We start from the raw sequence: 15,523 nt of genomic DNA, 5'->3' as shown, positions 1-15,523 counted from the left end.
TCAAATTTCATTTTATTTTATGCATGACTGGGTCTGGAGGCTGGAGCCTCCATCGCACTAGGCAGGGACTCTAGCTCTGCCTCTGATTTATTTATTCATCTCTTCTAAGTGTCCGGACCTCATACCATGTGCACCCAAAGCAGCTTCCCCCAGTGTCCCCCAGGTACCTCCAGGTTCATGTGTCAAGTTCACCTGAGCTCACTGTCTCCTGCACTGCCTGCTCAGATCTCTTCTTCCCGTTTTACCCATTACGATGAATGTTACCTATGCTGACATAACCTTCCCAGTTGAAAACCATGCCTCCTACTCACACTCCTTCTCCCTATCAAACCCCTAGTAATTCATCCTCAATTAGCTACCATATTCCTTCACTTCTCCCCACTTCCTATGTCTTGTTTCCATTCCTTGTTGCTCTACTAACATCACCTTAGGCCTAAATGCACTTCCTTTCTTTCCCCAACACTTTAAAGATTCATCCTAGTTTTGGAAATTTATACTTCATTTTCCTTCTCATTGTCCAAACTGCATTCTCTAATATCTGTATTTGGTTTCTATTTGGCTCACCAGCACCATCAGCCTAACATCACCACCTCATGTTCAAGTAGTTTATAAAATTACTTGCCTTTTTCTAGATGTGGAAAGCTATTCTGCTCTTCCTTTCCATGTTGATGAATCACCCAGATCAAGCTTCCAGGAAGGGCTTACGTCCCAATTGTCGGGAAATCTGTCAACAGATGACTCCCAACTGATGGCTTCTTCAAGGACTGCCTCAGCTGCACAGATCTGCTTGGCCTGAGGTCTCATCCCTTTCCCTGGGCACCGCTCGCCTAGTGACCAATGTAGGAGGGTGAAGATGTGGACATCTTGGCCCAAGAGGGAACAACACTGACAATGCTGAAAGTCCTTTCCAGCTGTACAACTCCTCCTCATTGTGTTCTCCCAGTGGCCAGTCCTGCTTCTTTCTCCTCCAGTCCACATACTGAAGCCAGTGGAGTTCCTTACTACACAACCGGCAGGCACACTGAACCCCGCTCAAAGTCTGCTACCCTGAGATGCCATCATGCTGGCTGCTTCTTTGGGACAGCCAGCTCCTCTACCGGTCCTGACGGTAATCCTTAAAGAATCAAAACCAGAACAACTTCTTGCGTGACCACCCTTTGAACTTTCTACTCCATGCCACTCCACCAGTGGCATTCACAGTGATATGATTCCTTTTTGTGCTGCCATTACATGTTGTAGATGATTTTATCAATGTACTCCTCACAGTATTATATTACTGATTTATCTATCTCTGTCTCTTAGTAGACTCCTGTGCTCCTCCCTGTCAGGATGTATATCTTCTCTGCTTTTATATCACCCCAGTTCAACATACTTACTGGCAAATAGGGACATGATAAGTACTAATAAGGTTACAAGTTTCACTGGAAAACTGGAGAATGATATTTCAGGTAGGTGGAATGGATGAGATATATTAAAAAAGTGACCCACGAGATGGCAGTTTACAATGTATTCATGTGTAAGCTAACATTCATTCATTCAACAGATAGAGTAATACCTCAGGTCACGAGTGCTTCGGTTTGTGGACAATTTGATTTGTAAACAGAAATGTTCCGCAAAATTTTGTTTCCATTTTTGAACTCTGCATCAGGTGACAAACGCCACCCAGGCCATCTTTCCCACACAAACATGAATGCAGCCATCTTCCCCAAGATTGTGGAACAGATTAAGTTTGTGAACTGAGGTACCATTTTGTCAGTGCCTGCTTTGTTCCATTCACCATATTTTGCACAGCAGTAGAGAGAAGATCAAGACAGATATAGTCTCGGCCCTTACCATTTAGTAAAGACAGTTATTAAACATGTAATGAAAAGAGCTATGCATATTGAGAAATGCAGGGCATTATGCGATTCTATAGTATTTCTCAATCCATTCTCCCTCTTCACTTATATTTAGCAAGTCATCAAGTCCTGAGATGGGAAACTAAGAGCACTTTTCTGCCAATACTGAGGAATGAGTCAAGAACTAAGACTCAGTCGGCTGTTTCTTGGTAAGAGACATGATTTGCTCTTTCTATAGAAGTCAAAATATTCACTATAACAGTAGGGTCTGATGCTTACTCCCAGAGTGTGGCTAGTGATGCATTTGAGCTAATACATATTTACCACATCCTAACTACCAGGTACCAGTAACCAGGCTAAGTACCAACAATAGGGTATTGAAAAAGAGATTTATTTCCTATCACCATAGTGCTCAATTTTACCAAATGAAGAATCTGTCAAATGTATATTGAAATGTCTCTCTGTTCTGTACATTTTTAATTTTAAGGAGTTTCTATTATGGTATGGACAATAAATATGTGTTATCTTATTTAATTGTAAAACTACTAGGAGAGATGTATGCATTGCCAGTATTTATTTTAAATATTCACTTAATATCTGCTCTTCCTTATACTAAGTAAAATCTGTTTAAAACAGCATTACAAACAGGTTCCAAGCACCCAGCCAAATGATTGTGATTAAATAAAGATTAAGCACAGTCAGCATGGGGGTCGCTTTTTCAATTAGGATCCATGATGGCTATTTTAATATATGCTTCTCTTTGGGGAGAATTCTCGAATAGAGTATGCGTTGCTAAATGAAGTGTTTCTGGTTGTTGGTTAGACACAATGTTGCCACTGCAGAAAAGGTAAAGTGCTCAATGCAGGTTATAAAAAGAACACGGTATGACTTATGGGAAGTCTTTATTGTGACCTTAAGCAAGGATGGTGGTGGTAGCCTGTCAGGCCCACCTCCAGGGATGCATTGTAAGTAGCGAATTTGTCATGTGCCCTCTTACTGTCCAGCCTGAAAAGGTGCTGCCAAAACAAAGAAGGTACCTCCTTCTTCTTCTGGTCAGAACTAAATGTGAATGGGAAATGTATATACAATTGCCTTCACTGGGGTGTTAGTTTCACTTGTGAAATTGAAATCTTTGTAAAATGATGGATCATGAAGAAAGATGTATCCATACATAAATGATTACTGTAAATTTTGAACTGTAGTAAAATATAAAATAGTTTATTTAGAAATATATGAATCAAACTCTACTCTACATTATCACATATTACTAATGCATTTGAAGTTGCTTGTGATAGTCCTCCCGGTAGGATGATTGATTTTACCAAGCCATTACGCTCTCCACTACACACCATGGATGGTAAACTATATCTAATCGTCCTAGATTTCCTAACACCCAAGGAATTGCTACCTTGGGGTCATTCCCATACCACCATCCTAGGGAGAATGGAGCACAAAGACAGAAACAACATGATTTTGGAACAAGGGCTCCAGGCCTCGAGTGTTACCTTCAAAATTTTTTTTTTGGTACCAGGGATCGAACTCAGGACCTTGGGCTTGCAAGGCAGGGGACAGAACCACTGAGCTAAATCCCCGGCCCTCCCTTCATAATTCTTATGCTATGAGGAAATAAAGCTCTTAAGTGCCATGACTTTTGTGTGGGGTGGTGTTCTCACATTCAGCCAAACAATCACAGCAGTAACACAAGAGCATCCAAGTTATCAGGACAAGTTTTTCCTCCCTAAACATACACATTTTAGTTGAAAAATACAAACGTGTTTATGACTTTTTAAAAGGCCTCTTTAATACTTTAATATGTGAATGTGCCATAAAATCCAAAGAATAAGAAGGGGTAGCAAAGAAAGCTCAGTCTTAGTGCTGCCTTTTGGAATCCAACTTTCCCAATTCAATGCCACTGCTAAGTTCCTTCTCCACCATCCAGCAATTCCCTATGTCACTGAGTAAGAAACTAAAGCACATTATGCACACATTTTCTGCCTTGAGTTTTTCTCACTTGCAATATATGTATGTCCATATCTCAAAGACATGTGTGTCATTCATATCTCCATATATGGCACTGTTGTGGCTGCCTCGATGTCTTGAATTGATTCAAAATGTAGTTAACCTTTCATAATCATTCTGACTTGCAAAACAGCCAGAAGTCAGATGGCGCCAGATGCACTGCCTAAGGTAGATGAGGACGCACCAAAATGTTTTCAACAGCCTGCTTTTTGGTCACATGGCATTTAGTAACAGCATGCACCATATTTTCTTTTCTTTTTAATTCTTTTATTGGTACATTTTAGGTATACAGTACGTTTACATTAACCATTGCATGCTTGTACCTGTACATGCTGTATCTTAGTTCTTATTTTTCCCCCATTACCTGTGCGTCCTTCACCCCCTTCACCCTTCCCTATTTACAAAGATTTTGTTTCCTTTTTTTTTTCTTTACTCATAATTTTTCCTTTCCCTTCTTCCCTTTCCCTTTCCCCTCCCACCACCCCTACACCTTTGGATCTTTTCCTATTTCAAATTATCAATTATTCATTTTAATCACTTTAATCCTTATTTACATTTTCAGTTTCTCACACTAGAGAAACTATTCTGTATTTACACATGTGTATCCTATTTTTTTCACTTAAGAGTATGGCCTCAATGTGCATCCATTTAGCTATAAACATCTCTAGTTTCTCATTCTTTATGGCTGAGTAGTACTCCATTTTATTAAAAAAAAAAAACACATCTTCTTTATGCATTTTCCAGTTGATGAGAACTTGGGCTGTTTCCAAGCTTTAGCTGTTACAAACTGATGCACCAAATTTTTGATCACACTTCATTAAGACAGAAAAGAAAACTTTCAGAACCCCTTTAGAAAGTGGCAAGAAAAAATGGGGTAAGTTTTCAAAATGGGGGGATTGTTTTGAGGGAAATTAATTGCAATGTGTCTTTCACTGTAATAAATTGTTTAATTTAAACATCCAATCTGGGAAGGATCATGGTAGAATGTGTGTTGTAACCCTGGCTTCCTACCTCTGGGAGCCTTGCTCTAAGCATCGTCAGTATTAGAATGCACCTTCTGGGGCCACCGTGCTGATGCAATAAAGGACATTGCACTCTGATGGCCATCTAAATTTAACCAGTTTTAGCTTTAAAAAATTGGCTTACTACAATGAGTGGAAATATTTACTATAGATATGACTCAGAGGACTACAGAGCCTTTTACTATACTTATGTTTCTTCTGAAAGCCCCAAAATAATTACAGAAAGACAAGAGTATGAAAAAATCCATCATTGGAGAATATAAAATTATGTTGCCCATATGTTTGAATTTGAAGGTACACTACCTTGAGAAGACTTGGTGTTGCGAAGACATGAGATATTTATTGCTTGGTTCCCTGTAGCATTCATTCCATTTTAAATGTCACTGAAGAGAATTTATGTAAAAAAATTTAAAAAGGATATCTCATCGAGCTGACAATGACTCATTCACCAGCGCTGGGCCAGAATTATCCTATGAAGCATCTGCCGTGCAAATTGGTGGAGAACTTGACCAAGACAATATGTCGTCTCATCACATGTCACAGCAATTCCTCAAAGGCGAAAAAGTGTCATGTGCTCTTAAAGAACCCACAGATTAATTTGAGGTGGTATGAGTGGTCTCGATACTCAAAAGGGACTTTGCTTATAATTTTGAGCATTGAAGTAGTCTACACTTTAGATCAATGCAAAGTTCCTTTGTCGCCATTCAAGATGCAGGAAATAGAAGAAATAGCCCTACTTGTGCAAAAGGAAGAGCATCATAATAAAAGTCAATTTAAAATGCAGAACAGTTTTAAGTAATCCTAGAAATAAATTTCACACACTTTGGAAGCCAATTCATTTACAAGAAATAAAATATGTACAGAGAAAAATCTGGGATGCGTGAAAAAATAAATATTTTTATAGGTCTTTAGAATTCACAAAGCACTTTTCCATATATTATCTCATTTAATCCTCATAAAAGGAGCTGCCCAGGGATTGGTGTACCACATTTCTGGACTTGTCTGTGGGGGTCAATCCAATACATCTGTCTTTTAAAGTATATAGTTCAAATTCTACCTTGGGTACCATATATACATATCATATATATATATGGCCTTACCCTTACCTTTCTGGCACTGTTCCCTTGCTCTGTTTCCTGGGTACCAGGAACTGAGCAGCTTTGCTTTACCACACCCTTCCTCCATGATATTTCTTCCTTAGAGCCAGTAAACCGTGGATTGGATGCCCTGAAACCATGAGCCAACTTCCTCTTTAAGTTTTGGGTTCCAGGTACTGTGTCCCATTGATGGGAAAGTTGACTAATACAATCACTTCATGGATAAAGTAATACCTTATTTTAATTTTTATTCTGTTCTTTCTGTTATACTTGTTACTTTGCTTCAATATGTCATATAACCCACACTGTATGTGAGAAACTGAAAGTGTAAATAAGGACTAAAAGGTATAACAGATATTGTGAAATAGGAAGAAAAGGGGCAAAGGGGAAGGAGAAGTGGGAGGGTGGGGGAAAGGAAAGAAGGGAATGGAATTAATATGAGAAAATGAAAAAATAGAAACAAAGTCTTTGTAAATAGGGAGGGATGGAGGGGTTGAAGGGAGGGCAGGGGAAGGGGGAAATAAATAAGAACCAAGAGAGATTATGGAAAGGTGCAAATTTCCAATGATGAATATCATTATATTGTACACCTAAAATGTACCAATAAAATTAATTTTTAAAAAAATATTTTTTAAAAAGTAAAGAAAATGAGGTGGGGAGGGGAGAGGGAGGGTACTGATGGACTAAATCACAGGGTAGATCTGTGGCTAAAAAAAGATGGGGCTGGAGAAGTAGGTTCATTTGCCTACTCACTATTTTAAATTACACATTCACATAGTGAGAACTTTACACCATTCAAATGGTTATTCACTTAGGGGCTCAATACCTGGTTTCTAACCATTGCCAGTTTTGGATACATTGTTAGCACAGTCTTCCCGCATACATATACCTGTGCCAAACTCTCAGTGAACAGGAAAGCTGTTCAAAACACCAAGCTGCTGTCCTTCCGTACCTCTACGTACATTTCATGTGAGTCTCCGATCTATCAAGTAGAGGGAATTTGGTCACATTTAAGTCCACACTTGCCCCCAAATACACACAGACACGCACCTACAACTAACCCTACCCCACCTTTACATACACATGTAGTTTTCTTAGATAGCACCCAAGTTCCACAAATTTAAATTTGCTGGGTTTTAAGCCTTGTAGAAAGAGAAGGATGGTAAGATTTATGCTATCATCCACTCTGGTAATCGCCAAAAATTCTTCCTTGCCATTTCATCTTTAGGGCCCTCTCTCTGAGTAAAAGTCCCTGGTGGTAGGGTATAGTTGTTGTTTACTTTTGAGCTGAGGAATTTTCAGTCTCTCTCTCTCTCTCTCTCTCTCTCTCTCTCCCTCTCTCTCCCACTTCCAGGTGTCGGTTTAATGACCAGGAAAATGATTATTTGTGATTCTCAAAATATCCTTTCCTTCAGGTAAGATATATGAAATGTCTTAGCTCTTGACTGAATGGGAGGAAGAGTAATTGAGTAAAAGAAAGTAAGGTGAAATAAGTTTTGCATCACATTCTTTTGATTAATACATACATATATACACAAATATTTGTGTGTACTTTTATATATATATATATATATATATCCCTTTTATAGAAATGGAAGCACATATAGAGCTATGAATATATTTTCCTCAATTGATTTTGTTTCATTTAACATCTCAAATATCACTTCACTTTGATGTGTACATATATCCTTATTATTCTTATCAACTGTATAATATTTCCATGAGTAGATATGTCATAATTCATTTTCCCAGGCAAAGAGTAACAGTTTGTATTTGTTACAATGAAAATGATGCTGGATTAAACAGCCTAACAAAGTTTTCTGTGCAAGTACGCATATATATATATATATATATATATATATATATATAGTCACTAAAAGTGATACTTTCTGATGGACTGATGGTGAGTATCATTTAATGTTCATAACTATTATCAAACTACGGTCCTCAAGGAAAGGTGCCGGTACAGTGCCCTCAGTACTCAAAGAGCATGCCTTGTTTCTCCCTGTATTCAACAACATTTTTACTTTTGCCATTGTAACTTTGATGATCTTATAAATTAGAACTAGAATCTAGTTTTTCTTTCAATTTTCATTTTTACAATTTTGAAGGGGTTTGAATAGCACATGAGGTAGGATTTGTGATTAACGGATGAAGGAGCCAGCACGTTGCCCTCGTCTATCTTCCCACGTGTCTCATCATCTTGCTCTTACACTGTCACCTCTAAAATATTTTCTTTCCAGGCTTATCAATGATCAACAACTGCCACTTTGGGAGGCTCGAAAGACAAAAGCAACTGGACTCCTTCCCTTTCCAGCACCCCTACCCTCACCAAAGACAGGGACCACTGAGTGAGGCCTTGGAACAATGAGCAGAACTGCACTTGATAGAAGTGGCTCTGGGAATTTGGTTATAAAGGTGAGAGACTGCATGGAATGCAGACCAGTTAGGTGGCAATGGCAACCAATCAAGGAAAGAAAAAGAGTCCCAAAATTATGTCAGGAGGGAGCAGATAGAAGAGATGACATTTGGAAGCCATGTAAGGAGACAAAGTCAATGGGAGTTGGCGACCAGCTGAATAAGATGGCAGAGAATGGGGGAGGCTTCAGAGCTAGTGCTGGATTTGTGGTCTTTTACTGTGATGCTGTGATCAAACCAGGAAGCAATTCAGCAAACAGAGGCAGTAGAAGAGAGCTGCTTCCTTTCATGGGAGGTAATGAATCCACTTTTGAACACTTTGACTCTAAGATAACTACAGGGTATCCAAGTGGAAAAGCATAGAAGGCATTTAAAAATTGTGGTCTGGGAGTGAGAGAAAAGAAAGATGATCTCGGTATTTAATATCTTATATAAGAAAAATTTAATTTAAAGAAATTCAGCAAAAGTTCTACATTTAAACATTTTGAAGGAAGAAAAATAAAAGTGTGGAAGAAAAATAAAATGCCTGAGTGATTATACTGAATTAGAATCAAATAGGCTTACCCATTTTTATTAAAACACTGTAAATTTTTTCCATCTTGCAACTGTGCCTATAAAACAAGGATAATAAAAGAAATGATTACTTGATTAAGCACAATACAAAATGCTTTTACATAAAGACTCCCACAATCACAAAGTAAGCATGGGTATCTAATCTCTTCCTCCCACATACTCTACCAAAAGCAGGAGACAATAGCTGCGTTTTTATATAATCTCTGAGCGAAAAAGACTTTTCTGAGCAGAAACCAAAAAAGAAACCTTAAGAAAAAGATTACTAGATTTGACTACCTGAAAGTGTAAAGCTCCAGCATAACAAAAGGGAAGCATTAGAAATAGCAGGCAAATGATAAAATAGGGAAATACTTGCAAATAAACATTTATAAAGCACTCCCCAAACAGGCAAGGTAATCAAAAAGGTAACTCACAAAAGTCAAAGTGCAGTTAGCTAATAAACATGGTAGAAAACTTTCTATCTCACTAGTAATCCAGGAAAGTCATTAAATGCAAGTGAGAAAATTCAGTATTTTCATACATCAAACTTTCAAAAAACCAAAAGGCTAACTTTTGTGCAGACAGTATATTAAGTGGGGTCTCCTCATGAGCTACTGGTGGCAGCATAAATTGTATCCCTTCCTTTCTTCCTTTAGAGCAATGTGGCAATACCTATCAAAAGTCTTTCAGATGTTCATGCACTGCAAATCCATCATAAGAAAATAGGCTAAGACTTGAAAAGATCTATGTGAAAAAATGTACATCAAATTATAACAACAGGAGATTGGTGAAATAAATTATGATACACACCAATGAAATGTAATTCACCTCCTAAAATCCTTTTTATAATAATACTTAATGACATAAAAGTGTTCAAAATTTAATGCGAAGTGACTAAGGCATGATATCAAGCAATTTATGGAATGCAATACCCTAAATATAAATCTGTCTCACTGTCTCTTCTTGTCTCCCTTCCTCCCTCCATCTCATACACATAGTGTTAACTATAGGGAAATATTCTAAGATGCCCATTTTGGTTAACTCTGGGTTGTATTATCACTGATTTTTATTTATTTTATATTTTTCTTTATTTGAAGTAAACTAGCATTGCTTGATGATCATGAAATAAAGTAGACTTGCAAGCTGACTTCCTGCTTGGTCCTTGTGATGGCTGAGCAATGGTGTCAACTTGAGAAGTTTGGCTAAGAGAAGCTTAGCTAAATCAGATCAGCAATTCCACACCTTGGGGTGTGGGAGATCCACCCTAGGGCCACTCCTTGCCTGACTGTGATAAAGGGGAAATGAGGAAGGATGCAGCTGCTTCTGTTCCTTTGGAGGAGCTCCAGTCTTTGCCTTCCAGCAAAGACTCATCTCCTGCCTTCCAGCACAGACCCATCGGCCTCCTAGTACAGATCCCCAGAGGACACGGCAGTGAGCTCCAGACCTTCAACTGAACCCTTCGGACTCCAGTGTGCAGATGGGCCCTCTGCTCTCTTCCTCATCTGACTCTGTGGGTGGCCATTGTGAGCCAATCTTGTAAATTCTCATATATATCTGTATATCTTGTGTTATATCTGTTTCTCTAGTAAATACTGACTGATACTGTCCTCTACATGTGTAAGACAACTCACAGAGTCTCGACATCTTGGTGCCATTTCTACATGGCTTTCTTTTCAGACTCAAATTGTTAAGTGGGATGGATGAAAAGTGATCATCAAAATGGGCTCCTCTTGAACACAAGCATAAACGAAGCTCATGCAGGAGATGGCCTCACCCAGGATCACCCAGTAAGTTGATCGTGGGGTTGGAACATGAATTCCAATGTTCCAATTGGTCATTTGGTTGTCATTTTACCTTATGATGCATCCATTTATATCACTTCTTTCTGGGGACCTAATTTTGGAAATTGGTACCTTTTCAGATTAGAACAGAATCATTTGTGAAATAAAAGAACTATAATAGCTATTTCCATTTCTTCAGTTTACCTCTATTCTAAATATACAGATTTATTTAGTTTCCATCACCTTCAGAATGCTGTGCCATGTGCTATCATAACTGGAAAAGACATGAAACATTATCCCTACCTTTAATAAGCTTTTACTCTACTGAATGAAGCAGTCACATAAAGGGCCTATCTAAAGCAGAAGCAAACAAAAGCTAGGAGACCACAGATAAGGACAGGCAGTAATTCTAATTATGAGAGGACTAATTCTAATTCCATGCATTGGATTCTATACTGTCATTCATTAATTCTTGAGCACATACAATCATGGGGTGTTACTTTGAAACACAATTGTCTCCATCTCAAGATGTACAGGAACCAATTTAGAATATTTATAATGACACTGAGTGCATATATATCCATCACATCTCTACCCACAAGTACACACTGGACACATTTTCAAGGATTAGTCTCATAAATCTGATTCTCTGTTCCATCTCCACTCTGTATTCACCTGATTTTATGAAGACTAAGAGTTCAGGAGAAGGATGTATTGAATCCTCTCTGTTCTGCAAATCATTTATATGTGTGCAATAACTCTCTAACAGTGATCTAATATGCACAAGGAAAAAGTCTATATAGAAAACAAAGACACTGTGTAGGTCAGTAATCTTAGTAGTGGCACTGAGCTAAGGAAACCTGGGAAATGTGAAACATACACCTATGTCAGGCCATCTCACTGAAACAATCAAATCAGACACTGAAGTTAGGGACACACAAAGATTCTCAGTATATCCCATTGATTGTCCACTTTCTGAGCCGTGGTCTATTTTAGTTTTCTTTCACATGAAACCTTCTACTTTACCCCGGAGCCTGACCCTCTAATGCTTGATCTCTTGCCTGTTACTTAATCCCAAAAGCTTTCGGCTTTGTCTCAGGCAGTTCCATAACATGTAGAAGATAGCGTAGTGGTTTGGAAGTAACCCGAAATGTGTTCTTGGTCCAGTCTATCCTCCTACTTTGTCACTTTAACTCTCATATGCTTTTGTTTCTATAAAATGGAGAGAAGATGGCTGTTACTTCCTACCTTGTTTTCCCTTTCAAGTGGACTTGCAGCTACACCCTATGTGTATGTTTAAATGCACATCAATTCTGAGTCTCATCTAGGCCAAATTCATGTGTGCTGAAAACTTCAACCCTGTCTACTGTGGAACCTGCAAAGTGCCCCCTGCCATTCATTCAGGGCTCACTGTGTCGGAGATGACCTGTAAGCATCTGTATGCTTCAGTCTTTATGAACAAGTATCTGTCTCCTCTTCTCTGTTAGGATAACTCAGGACCACATTGACTCCTTCCGGATTCTGACATTTAAAACCCCAAGCACCGTGGCCTGTCAACTAGATAGGACTCCTACAAGCGTCAGCACTAGACTCAGACACTGACAATATTCCAAGACAGTCTGGACCTTTGGGAAGCTCTGTAACTGAGTAATACTTTCTCAACCTATCTGTCAATCCATGCCACCTTCCTCTACTTCCTTGCCGCCCAGTCATGCTGAGGTTCCAACATGCCTCATCTCTAAGACACACAAGTAATGACAATATCAGCTTTCCCTACTTTGCAGGGCTATTAAACACACTAAAATAATAGGCTGGAAATGCTTTGAAAACTGTAAAGATTTATTCAAATGCTAGTTCTTCCTCCTACTATTTACAAACAATTGTTAGGGACAGCTCCAGCTTCCTTCAAAGAGAATCTATAAGCTTGGAGGACTGTGAACTTCATCAGTTCCTTAGCACTTCCCTGGTCTCTCACCTATTTCAGGGAAAGACTTAATTGCTTTGCCTTTTTCCACTGAGATTGGGACATGGTTTGGGAAAGACTGCGTAAACACAATTTCCAGACTCCACTGAAAGACATCAGCCGCTCTGTCTCTCCATCAAGATGAAAACCCTGAGAAATCATAAGGCGGAATACTGAAAAGGTCACCACAGTGGTGCTCACTTCCCTAATTTATATACATTCTTCCAATTTATGACACATGGGTGGCAAATAAAAAAGCAGAGAGAAACTGGAATTACCCAAGTCAAAGAGTACTGTGGAAACAAGGGAAACAGATGTCAAATATCTCTCCCAGTCGGAATCTCATGATCGTCCTCAGGTGACACAGTCAGTGTGAAAGCTTAGAAACTTTGTATTTTAAATGTCTCTTTATTGATCATATTGGTAACATCAGCCAACTCAAATAAAGAATTCATACCATTCTATTGAACAGTGTCTTTCACTGCCAGAGAAAAGACTTTTTTCCAGAGGAATAAGAGGACATTAGAAACAAACTAAACATGCAAGAAAAAGCATGCCTAGAGTCTCCTGACAGCAGCAATAAAACCAGCTTGAACCACGGGAAATGGATTTCAATTTCATTTGTACAATCTGCACAGGAAGTAAGCTGATATACTTGGTCACTGCCAACTGACCCAGCCAGTGCACATCTTACAGATGGATGCCGTAGTAAGTCCACAGCAGACGATTCGTACTAATCTACTCCTGTCCCCTTCACCCTTACTTTCAACCCATAAGGCTAAAAGTAAGCTTCAAGTCCCTAAATAATCTACTGTGGATTGAAGGATTCACTCTAGGGACATGTGCAGGTGACAATGGTCAAGAGTAGGTTCTGGAGACAATTTTCAAATAAGCAGATTGTATAGATATGTACAGCCCTTTCTGTGTTGTTTCCACAAGTACAGATTCCCTTTACTTACTACACCCCTCAGATTTACATTCAAGGATCCCTGCTGGAGACCCCTGTAGTCAGGTTTCAGTCCCCACCTGCCCAGTATATGACACAGGCCTGAGAAAAAAATACGCTAAGAGACAGAACTAAGAGAGAGAAAGCAGGGTGCCAGGACGACCAATGCTGGTGCAACCAACAAAGGCCCTGGAAAGTCCCAGGCACTGACTTTTATTGACCATCAATTGGGGTAAAGGTGACCTGTGGTTTCTATGGAAATTAATGTAAACAAGGCTCATAAAGGACAACACAAAGCATTCTCAAATTAGAAGCAATATAGACAAAATATATGGGTGTAATTGGAGCATTGTCCTTCAAGCTATGAAGGCACTAATTGTGGGAATGGAATTTGGGTGCGATTACTCTGACCTCAGCTACAGATGTTATCTCGTATTAGCCTCACAGCTTCCTAGGCCATTACTCTGGTCTCAGCTGTAGCCATTAGCAGGGAGGTCATGTTAACCTGCACGCTACCACAGTCCTCATGAGATGCTTCTGTGAGTCACATCGCTTTAGTCAGACTCACTTCTTAAAGTAAGCCAATTGAGGGATTTAACTCTTTGCAGCAATGCTCACAGCATGTTTTGGGCATAATCAATATTGTGGGCTCTGGCATCTCCCCCTTTTTTCTTTAGAAGCTGCATCAAAGTGAAGTGAGGTTGGAGTGCTTCTAGATATTGGTTGATTCTTATTCCTCTATAGCAGGCTAGAAATAGGATAAGCAAAAATAAACAAAAGAGTCCTCCAACACCAATATAAAACCAAAAATGAACTTTGAGATAAATAAAAGGATTAAGCTGATCAAGCACATCAGTAAATTTGTTCCAATCTAGTGCTTGAGAATTGAATTGTGCTGGCTATGGAGACTTGGACAAGACCTCCTTCTGGAGGGCAGCAATATTAAGGGCAATGTTTTGATGAAGAGCTCCTCGAACATGTTTTTAATACATTCCCAGGGATAGGAAGATCTATTATAAGGCAAAGGAGTCACACAAAAGCGAATTATGTTGTAGTGACATTTTAGGCCTTGTTGCAGTTGTAAACTTTCAGTTTGGTCTCCCATCCATAGCACTGCAGTTTCTAGGACACTAACCTGAGTTTGTAATTTAAGGTTAATGTTTTGCTGGATTCTCTAGCTATTATCAGCAGGTTTTGTCCAATTATCTATAAAATGTGCAGTCTGAACAGAATGGATAAGGGCTATAGACCCAACCACTGTACTGGAAATTGGCAATACTAAGGAAATTATTCCAGTGATTATGAGTCCCACCATGTGCTTAACATGAAGAGCCAAACGATCAAACAACACACAAAGAAAAAGTGAGGCAGAAGAATGATACCATGGTTCTGTGAGGTTTACAGGCAACCACACAACAGGCAACCTGCCCATGCTAATGACTGTCTGTGAACTGAGGCTATCTCCAGTTCTGATGCAGTGAGTTAGATAACAATTATGACAAGAAAAGGAATTTGCTTGCCAATTAACAGTGCCCTAGAGAAATTCATAAGGGTCATAAATACAAGTATCTGTGGGAATGATTTTATCTAGATGGAAAACTAATCTGACTCCAGTTATACCACCTGGTGCATCAACCTCTCTTCCTGTATACTTTTGCCAGGAAAAAAGGGCAATCCCAATTTCTAAATAGTATGTTGTATGGAACCTGGCTTTCCATTATAAATATGTTGAGGAATGGGGGAATTAAATCCCATTCCCATCCAGTTTATGTTATTAGCCACATTAGAAATAAGCATTTGATTTTCATGACTATGAAAATTGAGGTTGGCCCATTCTTTAAATAAGCCAATGAATGCAGCAACAGGTGCCCGATCTATGAAGAAGCA

This window comes from Heterocephalus glaber, unplaced genomic scaffold, assembly GCF_053883595.1.
Source record: "Heterocephalus glaber isolate CG9 unplaced genomic scaffold, H.glaber_assembly_v1.0 deba00001762, whole genome shotgun sequence".
NCBI classification, from domain to species: Eukaryota; Metazoa; Chordata; class Mammalia; order Rodentia; family Bathyergidae; genus Heterocephalus; species Heterocephalus glaber.
Note: the sequence above shows the minus strand (reverse complement) of the source record.